The following is a 13703-nucleotide window of genomic DNA, read 5'->3' as shown; positions in this document are numbered from 1 at the left end:
ATTTGTCTTTAAGTCAAATAAGCGGCAAGATGCTGCTACCCAATTCAAATATCAGGATATCCTCCTCCCCCTCTTTCAAGCTCAGCTGAATTACACCTTTAAGTGAAGACCTTTTAACTAGTGTCCTGATCAGAGCTAATTAGATACTTCTTCACTCTACCAAAATARTCTTAATGGTTGCTACTGAAATCACAGTCAGGCAGTAAAAGCTAAATCCTATACAGAGAATACACAACTGCATTCTTAATCCTCAAAGAGCCTTTAAGAGACACTACATGCATAAACAAAACCAGCCACATCTTCCAGCTATGTTGGAAAACCAACCCTGTAAAGTTCACCTGCCTGAAAATTATAGATTCTCAGTATTTATACTAAATATCTACTGATCTGTTAAAGGCCACCAGTTACCATGCTACATGCATCAAACTAATGAGCAATCCAAACATGAAGACTGCACAGTCATTTATGTCATCAGCTATCAGGTGACTGAGAGTAGGTCAATAGCACAAGCACTGAAATGAGAGCCAATATAAAGAATTTACAGTGTCCTGATCCAGCTATTAAAGTGAGCAGGCAAAACACTTATCACAGTTGTTAACTGTATACAGTGCAGCAGTAAACTCTTTTCTAGCAATTGGATACAAGTAATACAGAGAACAGATAATGAAAGCCGCATAATTTAAAAATTAGTTGTTTCTAGGAAAAAGTCATTGTGCTTCAAAAGAAGGCTTGAGAAAGTTGTCTGTATGGCATGCCTAATGCAAGGGACAAATGCACCAAATTTCAAAATGGGTTTTTGAATCTTCAGCTTACAGGGGGAATAGCAGGGGGAAAAGACTCAGATTAAGAATTTCTTAAAGAGAATTGTAAAGGCAGTGATGAGCCACACAAGACATGTGGCAGAATATATGCAATCCAAAAGTAAAGCAGCAAGGGGAATAAGTCAAAAGTGACTGGGCTTTTTGCAAGTCAGTGAAAAGGAAAACACAGATCTGATAACATTAATATGTTTGAAATATTAACCCAATTAACATGGACAGCAGAACTCAATGATTAATATAGTCACATAAACACGTTACATTATTATAATTCTGTTATTGCCTCAAGATAAAGTACTATAAGTGCAAAGGGAATAGCGATTCCAGTGTTTGGGAAAGCAACTTACTTTTGTAGAACAGCTAGATATTAAGCTACATTTATTAAGGGGGGGCAGAAGACAAAGATGACATGAAAAAGCCCAATCTTGGAAGTTAAACATGAGATTCCCCTTTAAATCCCCTGCTTGAACACTTGTTAGAAATAAATACAGATCCTGTTTAGGTTTGAAAGCTCTGGGTCCAGTACAAACCTCACTGTCCAGACTTCAGCTAGATTTAGAAACATCACAAGTTAAAAGAAATCAGGGTTTCAAAATGAAAAACACCATGACTTTGGATCAGACCCTTTATAACTGTAACTGAAACAGGAGAGCAGTTTGTGCAAGTCTGGCAAGTTAAATGTAAGAGGAAAAAATTCTTCAAGGCATTCTGAGATGTCCCTTTTAATGCATATATTTTTGAGTCAAACTGGTCTTTTACAGACTTGATATATTGACTCGTTCAGCTACAGGAGTTAGAGCAAAACCTTCCACAGCTCTTGACAAAACTATTTGCTTTTCCTTTGTTCAAGGAGAGGGTGATTCTAAGTGTTTGTTATACATTGTAATGAAGAAAATACACACAACTTGTTTCTTTATGATGTTAAAAGTCAAGCTTCAAAACACAAAGCACTTTAAACTTGCAATCAGAGCTCTAGTAAAGCTGAGCAAGTCCAATTTCACTTCTGTCTGACAGTTACAAGCAGTAGCTGTTTCTGTAGGTCCTGTTCAGGATTYTGTGGAAAGCAGGGTATCTGGCAAGATCTGAGGCAGCTGCTTATTTATACTCAGACAATAACATAGTTTATGCTTTAGTCATGGAAGTCACAGCTAGTTTTCCTGAAGATCTAAGGAATTCTAAAGAGACTGCATAATTAAGTGTAAGAACAAGTGTACAAGCTGCTGTCTAACCATTTCTAAATTAGTGTCCAGATACCGTTTTGGATACTTAGATTTGTACCTATTAGTCTAGAAGAAACACAAACTTTTGGGAAGTACTAATAACTGTATTCACTGTAAACCTGCAAAGCCACAAGAAGACCTGAACAAATCATTTCAGCTTTCTCATAATGGTTTTAAAACCACGTCATAAGCACTACATACTATGTGGGTCCCCCCCCTCCCCCACCGCAGCCATAAAACAGATCAACTTCAAAATAACCCATTTGTTTTTAAAACACCTTCTGTAGAAGTATTCTCATTTCCAATCAGGGAGCTATCGAACTGAGGAGAAAAAAATAAAATAAAACCACACACACTTCAGGATCAGCAAGAAACTCTCGTAGACCTTCGGAGAACGCGTTTCCTAACATATTAGGAGGGACAAATCAGAAGCCGAAGGTCCTTTTTCAGCAGATAACAGCGACGGGTTCCAGCCGGGTGCTCGCAGCCCGCTCCAACGCGCGAGGGCCTCCCGGCCTCGCCGGGGCCTCCCCGCGGCATGACGTCACGGGGCGGCGCAGCCAATGGCGCGGCAGGGGCCGGCCCGCGCGGCTCCCGGATGTGTAAACAAACAGCGCGGGGAGCGTGGCGGGGAGGTGCGGGCGGTCCGCGCCCGCGCAGCCCGCGCCGCCGCTGCGACCCGCGAGTTTTCCCGGCCCTTAAGAAACACACAGGCAAATCAGAACTGTTAGTGAAGGTAAGCAAGCTTGCATAATTCAGTCCGTTGAATGAATCAGGTACCGAGCACCTGCCAAAAAAGCAACTCCCTGGTCTGCAAGGGGGTTTTCACACCGCTGCTCGTAGATCGCCGTACGAATCACACCAGCTGATAGAGGGAAAACAAAAACAAACAAACCACCAAAACCACATCCTCCCTCATGCTCCCTGGCTCAAAAAAAATAGATCACACAAGCAAGAGTCTTCGTCTAGCTCCAGAAAGCTAGACAAAGCCTATATACACACTCGCAATAAGCTATGATTTGATTACTTTAGGAAAATCCTAACAAAGTTAGTCTAATTGTGAGACGAGCATACTGGAGCATCATTTTCGCTTTAGATAGTAGAAGTACAAGTAACAGCAACAAAACGCAAAGAGAAAGCTACCGGCAAAGGCCGATCTTAGTCTCCCCACTGAAAGGGGCACGCTGTTCAGCACACGTTTAAGCACTCTTCCCGTGMGCCAGGGCACAAAGGCGGTGACGCCGTGCCTTTCCTCTCCCACTTGCAACAGTATCTGCAGGACAACGGCTTGCTTTCACCAAAACGCCGGGAAGCAGCTGGGAAAAGCGCCGTGCGCGGCCGCCCAAATACAGACTAACTCTTCCAGCTCCCTCACTCCGTCCCCGGCAAAATCCAGGTAGGGATCCGCCACAGCACTCGCCGGGCCCTCACACAGGCGCCCCGGGGGAAGGGGGCCCCGGCCGCAAGAGGGAGGGAGAAGGGGGAACCCATCGATCTCCGTCAAGCTGAGCTCAGCCTCGGCCCCCCCCCAATTATGTAAACCATCACAGTCCGCCCTGTAATAAGGAGGCTACAAGCAAGCAGGCAGCGCTGCCGTCATTTCCAGGCGCTATAAATAGAGCCCAAGCCCTCCTCCCGCCAGCAAAGTTGCCTTCGCGGCCCCCCGCCCTATGCACGCAGGAAACCGCGGCACCCCGCCGACCAGGGGGTGCGACACGGGGCTCCCCCCGGAGCAGCACTCCTCCCTGCTTCTCCCATCACCTCTGTTCCCCCCCCCAAAAAAAAAAAACCCACACACAACAGCGGGAGAGGGGCCGGCTCCCTACGTGCACCGGGTACTCACCGCTGCGCCGGCTCCGCTCCGCAGCCCGGACTCCGTGCAGTGGCGCACCTCCAGACCCCTCTCCCTCAGGGGGCAAGGGCGGAGGGGGGGGGCAAAAAAAAAAAGTCCTCACACGGCCGCCAGCGCAAGAGGGACGGTGCTCGGGGAGGGCGCTAGCAGCACCAGCCGCTCATCCTCAGGCCGGGACCGGCCCCGGGTGCATTCAACGAGGGAACAGCGAAAAAAATAAAGGGGGGGGGCTTTCTTCGCTTCGAAAATGCCTTCTTAGCGGCGGCAGCCAGAAGCCACGGGTCATAAGCGGAGCCGGGGGCTGGGCGCGTATCTCCTCCCCTCAGGGCCGAGAGGCGGCCGAGGCATCCTGCCGCGCCGCTGCGCGCCCGCCGCCGCCTTTGTTTTGTTTTCCTCGGGCTCGCTGGCTGCGGCGGCCGTTAAACCTGCTCCGAGCGTCGGCGGCAGCCAATCACCGCGCGCGCGCGCGCCCTGGCGCCCGCCCCGCCTCCCCGGCCCCGCCCCCAGGGGCGGGGGAAGGAGCGACGGCCGTTGCCGAGGGCGSGCGGCGTTCCGTTCCTCCCCCCCCCCAACACGCCTTTGTGAAGGAGGAGCGCGGGGGCGGAGCGCGCGCGCGCCGCGGCTTTGTTCCCCCCCCCGCCAACCGCTCTCCGCGGACCGTTGCGCGGGGAGCGGGCGCGCGGTCTCAGGCGCGTGCAGCCCCTCCCCTTCCCTCCCCCCCCCCTCCCGGGCGCGCGGCGCCTCTGCCTTCAGAGCGGCGAGGCGGGAAGCGGCGCCCGCCCGCGCCTTCCCCGCGCCGCCTCCGTTGAGGCGAGGCACGGCACGGCGCGGCCGCCCGCTGGGAGGGCAGGGGGAGCGGGCGGCGAGGCCTACCTCCGGGGGCACCAGGAAGCCCGGCCACAGCCGACTCTCAGGGAAGAAAAGCCGCACAAAGGGGGGAAATAAAACGTTCGCGAGGTAAACTCTGCGGCCACAGCAGCCGGCGGCGTTTAGACACCCTTCTCAGTTACAGGTTTCAGCCCTGGGTATTTTCAGAGTGGTTTTAAAGTGAAAGTGGTGTAATACGCAGTATAAGATTGCACAGGCTTTCGTCTGACGCCAAAACGTATTAATCTTTCTTATTTCTTTGCTGAGAGTAAGTAAAAATGACACAGGTCTGTTAAAAGTTCAGTGCTGTTGAAAAATCATTAAGAAATAATGCCCTGTTGGAGATTGAAGATAAGTAAAAATGGGTCACTGAGAGCACTTTTGCATCTTGAAAGGGAGTTTCGGGAAGAGCCTCTTGCTTATGAAGAAAAAACATGGAAGTTTTAAGGTATAAAAATGTAATATTGAAGACTTAGGACACTGGAACATGAAAGTAGACTCATACATATTCTGAAGCATCCATGGTCTTTAAGCACTGATCTTGTTTTCCTTTGAAAAATAAATAAAAGCTTGCCCCTAATATATTTTGGCTTTACTCCCCTATTTCCACAGGCAAAGAACATAGAGATAGGAACTGTGAGCAGAAGACTGAGAAAGTGCTCATTTGTACCTTGGAGAAGGGCTCTTTTGTTGTGCTACATAGTACAGCATCAATAAAAATATTTCTTCACTTCTTTCTTGTCAGTACTGACGTATATCTTTTTCAAATCCTTATAATCTTTTTTTTTTTTTTTGACCCAAGGGGCTTTGGTTCTTTGCAGAATCAATCTTATTAGAGAAATAGAATCCATTACAATTCAGCTAGTGGCTGTAATCAGTAAAGCATGTGCTAGATTTTATTCTGCATATCAAATTTTTAATATACATATAATTCATGTAGCTGTGCATTCTTTTTGTTATAAGCTTCCACCTTCTTAATGGTAAATTAATGGCTATTTTTGAGTAATAGTAAAAAAAAAAAGTCACATTTGCACAAGGAAACCAACATCTGTGAGAGTATTTCCAGTAGGGTTTTTACCCTACTGAATTTTCCCATCATTTCTCTGTCTCCATTGTTGGTAACTGTAGTGTTGTAGAAAGGACAAAGGTGGAATCCATCTGACTTCAGAGTGCACCAAATCAAGCTTCCTAATCTAGTTGCCACAGGTGAGTTAGACAAAACGGAATGGAGAAAGAGGCAGGGATGCAGCGTAATTTAGCAAAGAAATTACATTGTATCTGATAAAGTCCAGAAAGTACATAAATCCTGTGTTTCTTTTTAAATAAATTTCATCTAGTTAAAAATTATCCCATGAACGGCTTTTACAGATTTTTAACAAGCTATTTCTTATACTTCATTTTGAAGGGCCTATTACTAATCTCTGTTGACAAGATAGATTTCTTAGTCCATTCTTGTTTCTCTAGCGAAAGGATACCTGACTAGATGGACAGCTGTTGTCATCTAGTATGGCTGATCCTATACATTACTCCTTCAGCCAGGTGCCAAAGAAGTTTTGGTACAGTTGTCTAAAGAATACTCCTGCATGTATTGTTCAGAAGCAACTTCCTAAGCCTTTTAATAACAGTTAGCATTTACATTGTATTTTATGGGTTTTAAGGACTGTACCACAGTATGTTTACCATAGTTCCAACTTTTGCCCTCTTCTTGCAGCTTGGGAAAGAGGCATATTGAGCACTTAGCAGAAAGTCGCACAATAAGAACAGTATTGATCTCTGAAGGTGGTCCTCTCCAACCCTCATTCGCTGCAAGCCAGTGGGTGAACTGGAAGGTGTTGAGAGCGTGGTTTAAGTGCTTCTGTCATCCATAGGTTGAGACGCTTTGCCATTAAAAAGGCTTATTGCGATGAATGGCTTTTACTGGGGCGGGGAGGTCTTCTCGCTCATTCTCACACCTAATTATAAGGACTAGAAGGGGAGTAGTCAGTCCACATAAGCCATGACTGACACCTCATTGGTTTACTGAAACCARTGGCAAAGCTCCCATCACAATACACAGCCCCTGAGCTTCAAAGGCAATGATCTCACATGTGAACAGTCCCCTCCAGTGACCATAACTTCAAAGGGTCCTGATTTTGAAATGAGACAAGTACCTCTCCCACTCTCAAAGTCTTGCTGACGCTCTGGTTCAACAGTGATTCAAAGGAAGGCGTGCAAATATTGAATCACTAGCACTGTTGTATGTGCTTTTCTACAGATGTGAATGCAAGTATCTGGTTTCTCTCTCCTATTTACCTCAAGACATGCTGTGATCCTGGTTTAGGTGTTAGGAACTGAGCAGATTACACAGAAACAGGAATCACATGAGGAATAAAAAATAGCAGCAGTCCAGTCCTGAATATAGAAGTAGCTCTCCTTTTGAGTGATGACATGATGGACAAGGAGGAGAAGAAAGTGTCAGTCATTCAGTGGGGACAGCAAAGGATCCTGAAAGCAGAACAATGTTTCCATTATTTTAACACAAGCTCTGCTTCTCCACTGAAAGATCCAAATGACAAGGACACTAAGGGTTTCTGTCTCTTTGCTATTTGTTTCCCTAGTAACAAATACACAAGCTGCACTGTTAGAATACCATCCTTTTCTCTTTCTTTTTTTTTAAGATAAAGACATGTCTAAGGATGCATTCAGTGCTTTCAGTAGCAGGTTAAGGTTGCTTTTACAAATGAACCTCTGATACAGCATCATGTACTTGAAAGTGCTGTTTGTAGTCCGCTGAGATACTGAAATAAAACAAAAAGTGTGGGTGTGGGGGAAGAGATGACATGCTTGAATCTAAATTTCTATCCTGTTTGGCTTACAGGGTAGAGTCTGCCTCTTGCAGTGGCACTCTGATCTTGATTAGCAAAGCAGGTGTCATACTATTACTACTAAATCATGTGTAGTGTCCTAACTGTACCACAACCATATCATCATTAGTAATATAATGTGCGTCATTTTAATGATACATACTGATTTTAACAGTCCAACAACTCTTGCCTATGTTTTTGTTGCGGGCTCTGCATCATTAAACTTCTGTTTAAATATAATTTTATTGTAGGAAAGGATTTTATTGTTTCTTACTAGGATTCTAATCAGCAAAGAAGGATATAGTCTGTAGTTCTGGAATTCATTGGGTTACAGTAGTTGGAGAGATGGCATACAATCATTACGTGTCTTTGTGGTTTAGCACTTCAGAAATAGAACTAGTAGGTGAATTGTATCCAAAAACTTAAAAAAAATTCTGAAAACAGGACTGAAACTAAAAACCTGACAGGTAGAGGCAGAAAGGAACATTAAAGGCAACTAACCTGAAAAAGGCAGAATATCAAGATTTTTCCCTCCTTTGCTTTCTTAGCATATATTAAGTCTCAAAGGTTTGGAGACTTGAACCAATTTTTTTAAAAAAGCAATTAATATTAGAATTATCCAGCTCTGTGTTCTTTGTTTTAGTTGAAAGAAGACTGCTGAAAGAGGGAGAAAGATATTTGAATTGCTATTGCTGCTGGAGAAAATGAATGAAAAAGAAGTCTTCAGTGGATCAGGGAATATCAGGTGATGTGATCATCCATCCTGAAATACTTTGAAGTCTCAAGCTATTCTCGAATGGAGAATAGGCAGAGGAATTTGTTTGAGGGCTATGAATCAAACAAAACTGTATAATGATTTTTATATAGGAACAGATGTGGACATTGCTCATATACATATAAACATATACATATACATGGATGTGAGGTGGGGAAAAGTCCATATCACCCAACCTTAGATAGCTAATTTGGGACTGTATGTATTTTCTTTAGTCAGTGGGCTGAAACACACTTCTAAGAGGTGATGTGTTGTGCACAAACTGTTCTTTTTTCCCAGCCGTCTTTTTTTCCCCACCATTAAGTGCTACTTTTATCTCTTGTGTGATTAGCAAAATACGAAAAGCAGATGTTAACTAAACTTTTCTTATATTTAGACTTACAGTTATACCAGTATCTTACCAAAAGCAGAGAAGTTCACCGGGGAATTAGCCAGCTTACAAGCCTTGCAAGCTTCAGCACATCTTTGTAGTTAGCTGAAATTTACTTTATCATTTTTTTTTCCAGAATTTGGTTTTATAACCAAATTTGGTTTTATATTTATAAATATCTACTTTCAAYAGGAAAATCTAGACCTTTCATTGCATGGTAACAGTAGTAAGAGCTTATAAGAATTCATTTTTTGTTACATACTCCTTTTGGTCTTTAAACAAAAATATAAAACCAGCAAAAAGAATCTTCTGTTTTTTTGATACAAGCACAGTAATGAAGTTGTGTTCAGAGGAATAGGTGGCAGCCGTATTTTTTCCTGAAAACTGATTCTTGTACTAACCAAGCTTTGGAGAGAAAGAGATACTCGATCCATGAAGTTCTGACTGTCCTCAAAAGCAAAGGCAGCCTCAGGGACTGCGAGCAGCTACTTGTGGAGTTCATTGAGTGGGGAAACCCTGCAACTGGTTATCTCTGCTTTTCCTGCTAGCTTGTATTGGATATGCAGAAAGTCTTTCAAGAGGCTTTAGAATAAAACAGACAATTGCAGTGTGTGCATACGCGTGCATGTGTCTGTATCTATATACAATTATCAACTACTGTTTTTCTAATGGAAGAATTTAAAGCAATGATCCTTTTGTGTATATATCCACACAGTCTTATATGAATTACAACCTCTGGAACTGTAGGATTCACAGACCAGAATCCAAAGGTTAGATACAATAGAAATGAAGTCCTAAAATTGGGGACACAAGTGTTTTGACTCATTCTAGTATGCTTTGTAGTGCTACAAAATAAGACTGTGGGCCAAAAGAACAGTGCTTATATGTATAAATTGGAAGGTCTTTCTATTTTAATTAACAGTGTAGATTTGGCCAGTTGTTGAGGCTGAGCATTATAACTCTCAGTCCTGACTTTGAAATTCTGAATCTTACTGCCTATGCTCAGTTTGCCTCAGGTTTCTCTTTCCGTGAAACAAGGATAAGCATTTTATCTATCAAATACAGACTTGTTTTGATAATTAATGTTGTCAAAGCATACTAGAGATGGAAAGCAGTACGAAAATGGTAGGCATTCTTAATATTTCTAAGGCATTCTTAACATTTCTTTATAGCCTGTTTCAGAATTTAGTATTTGGATTTAATTTCTTACTATGAAAGCACATTTGTATAAATGACTGGACTGGACAAAACTGGTCAGTGAACTAGACCCTATGCTCAGCAGTTGTCTGATTTTCTCCTCATCTCTGAAAGAGTAGCAATTACTTTAGCCTATCCCAAGCTGCTCTGGGGGTCTAGATCATATCTAAAGGCTGAAAAGACAGAGCTATTCCAAACCTCTGATAGCGCCTGGGTAATTCTGAATGTGGAAGAGGCTGGGCTGTACCTCCAGTGACATACCCTAAAAACAGACAAGAAGCAGACCGCTCTTCACCATCRTGAGACTGGAAATGGCATAATCAGTTTTGCAGCTACTCACTCACATTTGGATCTCAATGAAGCATGCAAACAGGAGGGGCAGTACAATAAACCAGTACCCCAACATACGCAAACTAATTGCACTTTATCAGGACCATAGCATTTTAAAGCACAAAAGCAGATGCTGGCATGTATTGTCTGTATTAAACAATGAAGAAAGCAGAAGTCATATCTCTGTAATGCAAAAGGAAAAAGTAGTAGAAAAAAAGAACTACACAAGTTATTCCATGTAGGCATACATACTATAAGATCCACCTTTAGGTAGGACTGTCATCTCTCCTTCCTGCAGCTACTGCCTCCTTGGTTTATGTTGGCCAACTATTGCTTATCTGAGAAGTTAAACCTGTGCTTTGTGAGCTGTGGAAAAGCAAAGATTCATTTTCTGTTGATACATGTTTTGTATAAACACACTCTGCATATGCTTGCCTACATATGCAAACAGTTGGCTAAAGGCAGGGATTCAAGCTTTTTCTGTTTTTGGTTTGTTTATCAGAGAGATGTGTTTCTCATCTTAAAACCTAGCCTTGTATTTCCATCTTCACCTAATCCTGTCCAGGTTAGGGAATCTCAGTACAAGCATATTCTATAATTTCACAGGTAAATAGGGTCAGAAGGATCACTGTAAGCATGTGGCACCATTTCCTGTATGATAGAAGCCATGTGACTGTCCATATGACTTGTCATTTAAACCAGAGAATCCCTTAGAAAAACATCTAAAACACCCTGTCTCAGTTTACAAATTGTTAATTCCTTGTAGGATGTTTCAGTGGTTAATTACCCTCATTGTTAAAGATGTACATCTTATTTCTCCTTTGAATGTCTTTAGTTTTATCTTTCAGCTGTTATAGCTGTTTCTTCCTTCATCTGTAAGGCTGAAGAGACAACAGACACATGAGCAAGTCACTGACTTGGTTAATAGCCTTTTATAAAGTACATTTTTCAATTTCTAAATTGTTTCTACAACTCTTCTCAGATCCTTCTCCAAGTTATGAAATGATTTATTGAATTGCGGATTCTAGTAGTGATTTTATCTCTGCCATACCATTCCTATTCCTGTTTAGACAATTTGAGGATCATGTTAATCTGTTTGGCTAATTGTCAAGTGTTCAACTGATTCGTTGCTATAATCTCCAGTGGCATTTCAGTATTGCTTTTCCCACTTCAAGAACATGATTACTTTCCTATTCCTACCTTCCTTTCTAAGCAACCAGATTTGCAAAGTTTAAAGCCCAGAGAGGGCTTATAGAGAGGGAAATGCAATCTTGAAGAGTCTGTTACCCTCCCTGAATTACAAATAGCATTTCAGACACATCAGAGATGCCAAGTTGATTTTTTTTTTAAGTTGTAACACCATCTTTACTAATTTACTACATACATATACCAAAATATGTCTAATAGCTTAAATGGGAATTAGATTTGAAAAACACCAGTGTTTACATGAATATAAACAAAATGGACTTTTGGGAAGAGATAATATGCTAACCAGTCTAATGAAAATGTTAGGCCATCCCACAGACCCTGTCTTATATATGTCTTTAGACAATGATAGCTTATACAATGCTAAGAAAAGTTATTTCTATTACCATTACCCAACAGCCCCACTGCAGCTGTTTTAATATAGTTAGCTGTTTGAAGAAGCAATGTTAGAAAGATAAAATGAGTGCTACAGGAGATGTTTAACTTCTGTCTTTTCTATAAACAGTATCATTATGCAGATTATGTGTTATATAAACACATCCATTCTTAGGTTGAAAAAAACGGAGGTGTGACTGGCCTGTTCGTACGTGCACTGAAACTTTAATGAAGACTTCTGCTACTGAGAATTTTGTTATATGGGGAAAGCAAAACAAAAGTTATCTAACTTACTGGAAAAACATTTTTTGCTTGTTTTCTCTTGCACTTATCCAGACATACTGTACAAGTCTAAACCTTGGCTATATTCAAGAGGTGTCTCTTGTCAATAATGACCAACAGTTGATCTGGATTTCTTTAGAATTTAATCAGAATATATGTTTCCTTAGTGAAGCTAAAGGCTATACACTAGAAAAACATAGGAGGGTTGACATCCTAGGCTTGCTAGCCCACTGTTGACAGGGCAAAATGAAACAGGGCAGGGCAACACTTTAAGGCATCACATTATTTTCTAGAGTTAGAAGGAAGGCATATTTTATTAAAGAGCTTGGTCTTTTTCCTAGTGTAGAGATGACTATACAAAGTGAAAAGCAATGTTGGCCAAGGAAATGTTCTTATTTGGAGAAAGACAAAAATAAAAGCTTTTATTGTAATTAATATGAGTCCAGCATAACTTTGAAGCTGAAACTGGTGAAGGGAAAAGCAGTAACAAGAAGAAAACAAATGCGCTGGAACTGTCAGAACACAGAATTGTACATTATAACTTGATATTGCAGGCAGACCTGACTGACAAATTCTTCTTAATAACCTTTTGTCTAAAAAGTGTCTAAAAAGATTGACAGAGGGAGAATTCACACAGCAACCTTTCTCTTCCTGCTCACTGGGATTTTTACTCTATTAAATTCACTGTGGTAGCTGCTAGAGCTGCCTCTGCTGTTTGTCACTTATATTGACCCACCTGATTCTGTCAGATTAATCCAAATGCCTTATTTGCCACCCTGTTCTTTTTTCTCTCCCCTCTATCTTTCCTTCTCCTTTTCCTCAACTCACTTAATTTTATAAACCCYTGGAGAATACAACTGAGTCCAAAAACTATCTTAATTTACAGATTCAGGAAAGAAGCATCACTGATTTTTAGTTTTCTTGATCAAAGCTGCAGGTGTTTAATTTGTGGGACAGAATGATTTATATATGAATTATATATCCTAACTTCCAAATATTTTTCTGTCTTTTGCTTTTGCCAGTGCCATATCAGTAACTGTAAATGAGAAGCGAATACTCCTCTCAAAGCTGCTGATACTGCAGAAAGATCCAGCGAGACAAAGTAGCATGTAATATTTTCTTTAACTGGCAGGTTGGGCCTGGTATTGTACTGGCTCCATCTTGTGGCTGAACCTGTAAAGAATTTTTGGTAATCTTAACTTGTTAAAATGATCCTTACAGAAATATTGATAAATAAATGTGTAAACTTCCTTTATAACTTTTAAAACAAATGAGTTGACCATTTCTGGTACTAGGCAATAGTGAGACCAGTTAAAGACAAGATTAGTGCAAGCAAGCGTTACCTATTTCCCTGTATAGCACTACCAGTGATAGTATTTGATTACATCTGTCTTTGTTCCTGTTAGAGGAGCCTCAGCTAGGCATAGCGAGAACAAGTATCTGTCAACACTTTTGAACTCCAGCCTGCAATAATGTTGCTGTTCAAGACTGAACTTGATGTGCCTACTAAAGTAACCTGCTGCTTAACTTAACTCTGAATCTATGCTTATGTTTTGGTAGGAAGTTTA

The 13703-nt window shown here is 41.9% G+C and overlaps 1 protein-coding gene and 1 long non-coding RNA gene across 4 annotated transcripts in view; one reads left to right on the top strand and one right to left on the bottom strand.

Annotated features, from left to right (window-relative positions):
* Positions 1–4296, bottom strand: part of YPEL1 (yippee like 1) — a 24620-nt gene extending 20324 nt beyond the window's left edge. The window contains exon 1 of one of the 2 annotated variants that reach the window (XM_026091860.1): positions 3882–4296. The gene's annotated coding sequence lies outside the window, so the exon portion shown is untranslated. Of the gene's footprint in view, positions 1–2392; positions 2527–3881 lie in introns of those variants that run through there. The other variant, XM_026091861.1, reaches the window with a different exon arrangement.
* Positions 2630–13703, top strand: LOC112978380. 2 transcript variants are annotated; one of them, XR_003257878.1, is made up of 4 exons: positions 2630–2774; positions 3309–3434; positions 8244–8345; positions 13158–13703. It is a non-coding gene; the product is annotated as an uncharacterized LOC112978380 (long non-coding RNA). The 2 variants fall into 2 exon arrangements; XR_003257879.1 differs by lacking the exon at positions 13158–13703 and adding an exon at positions 8752–9352.

The sequence above is a fragment of the Apteryx rowi genome, unplaced genomic scaffold (assembly GCF_003343035.1).
Source record: "Apteryx rowi isolate R43461 unplaced genomic scaffold, aptRow1 scaffold_93, whole genome shotgun sequence".
NCBI lineage: Eukaryota > Metazoa > Chordata > Aves > Apterygiformes > Apterygidae > Apteryx > Apteryx rowi.
Note: the sequence above shows the minus strand (reverse complement) of the source record. Positions and strands in the feature narration are given on the sequence as shown.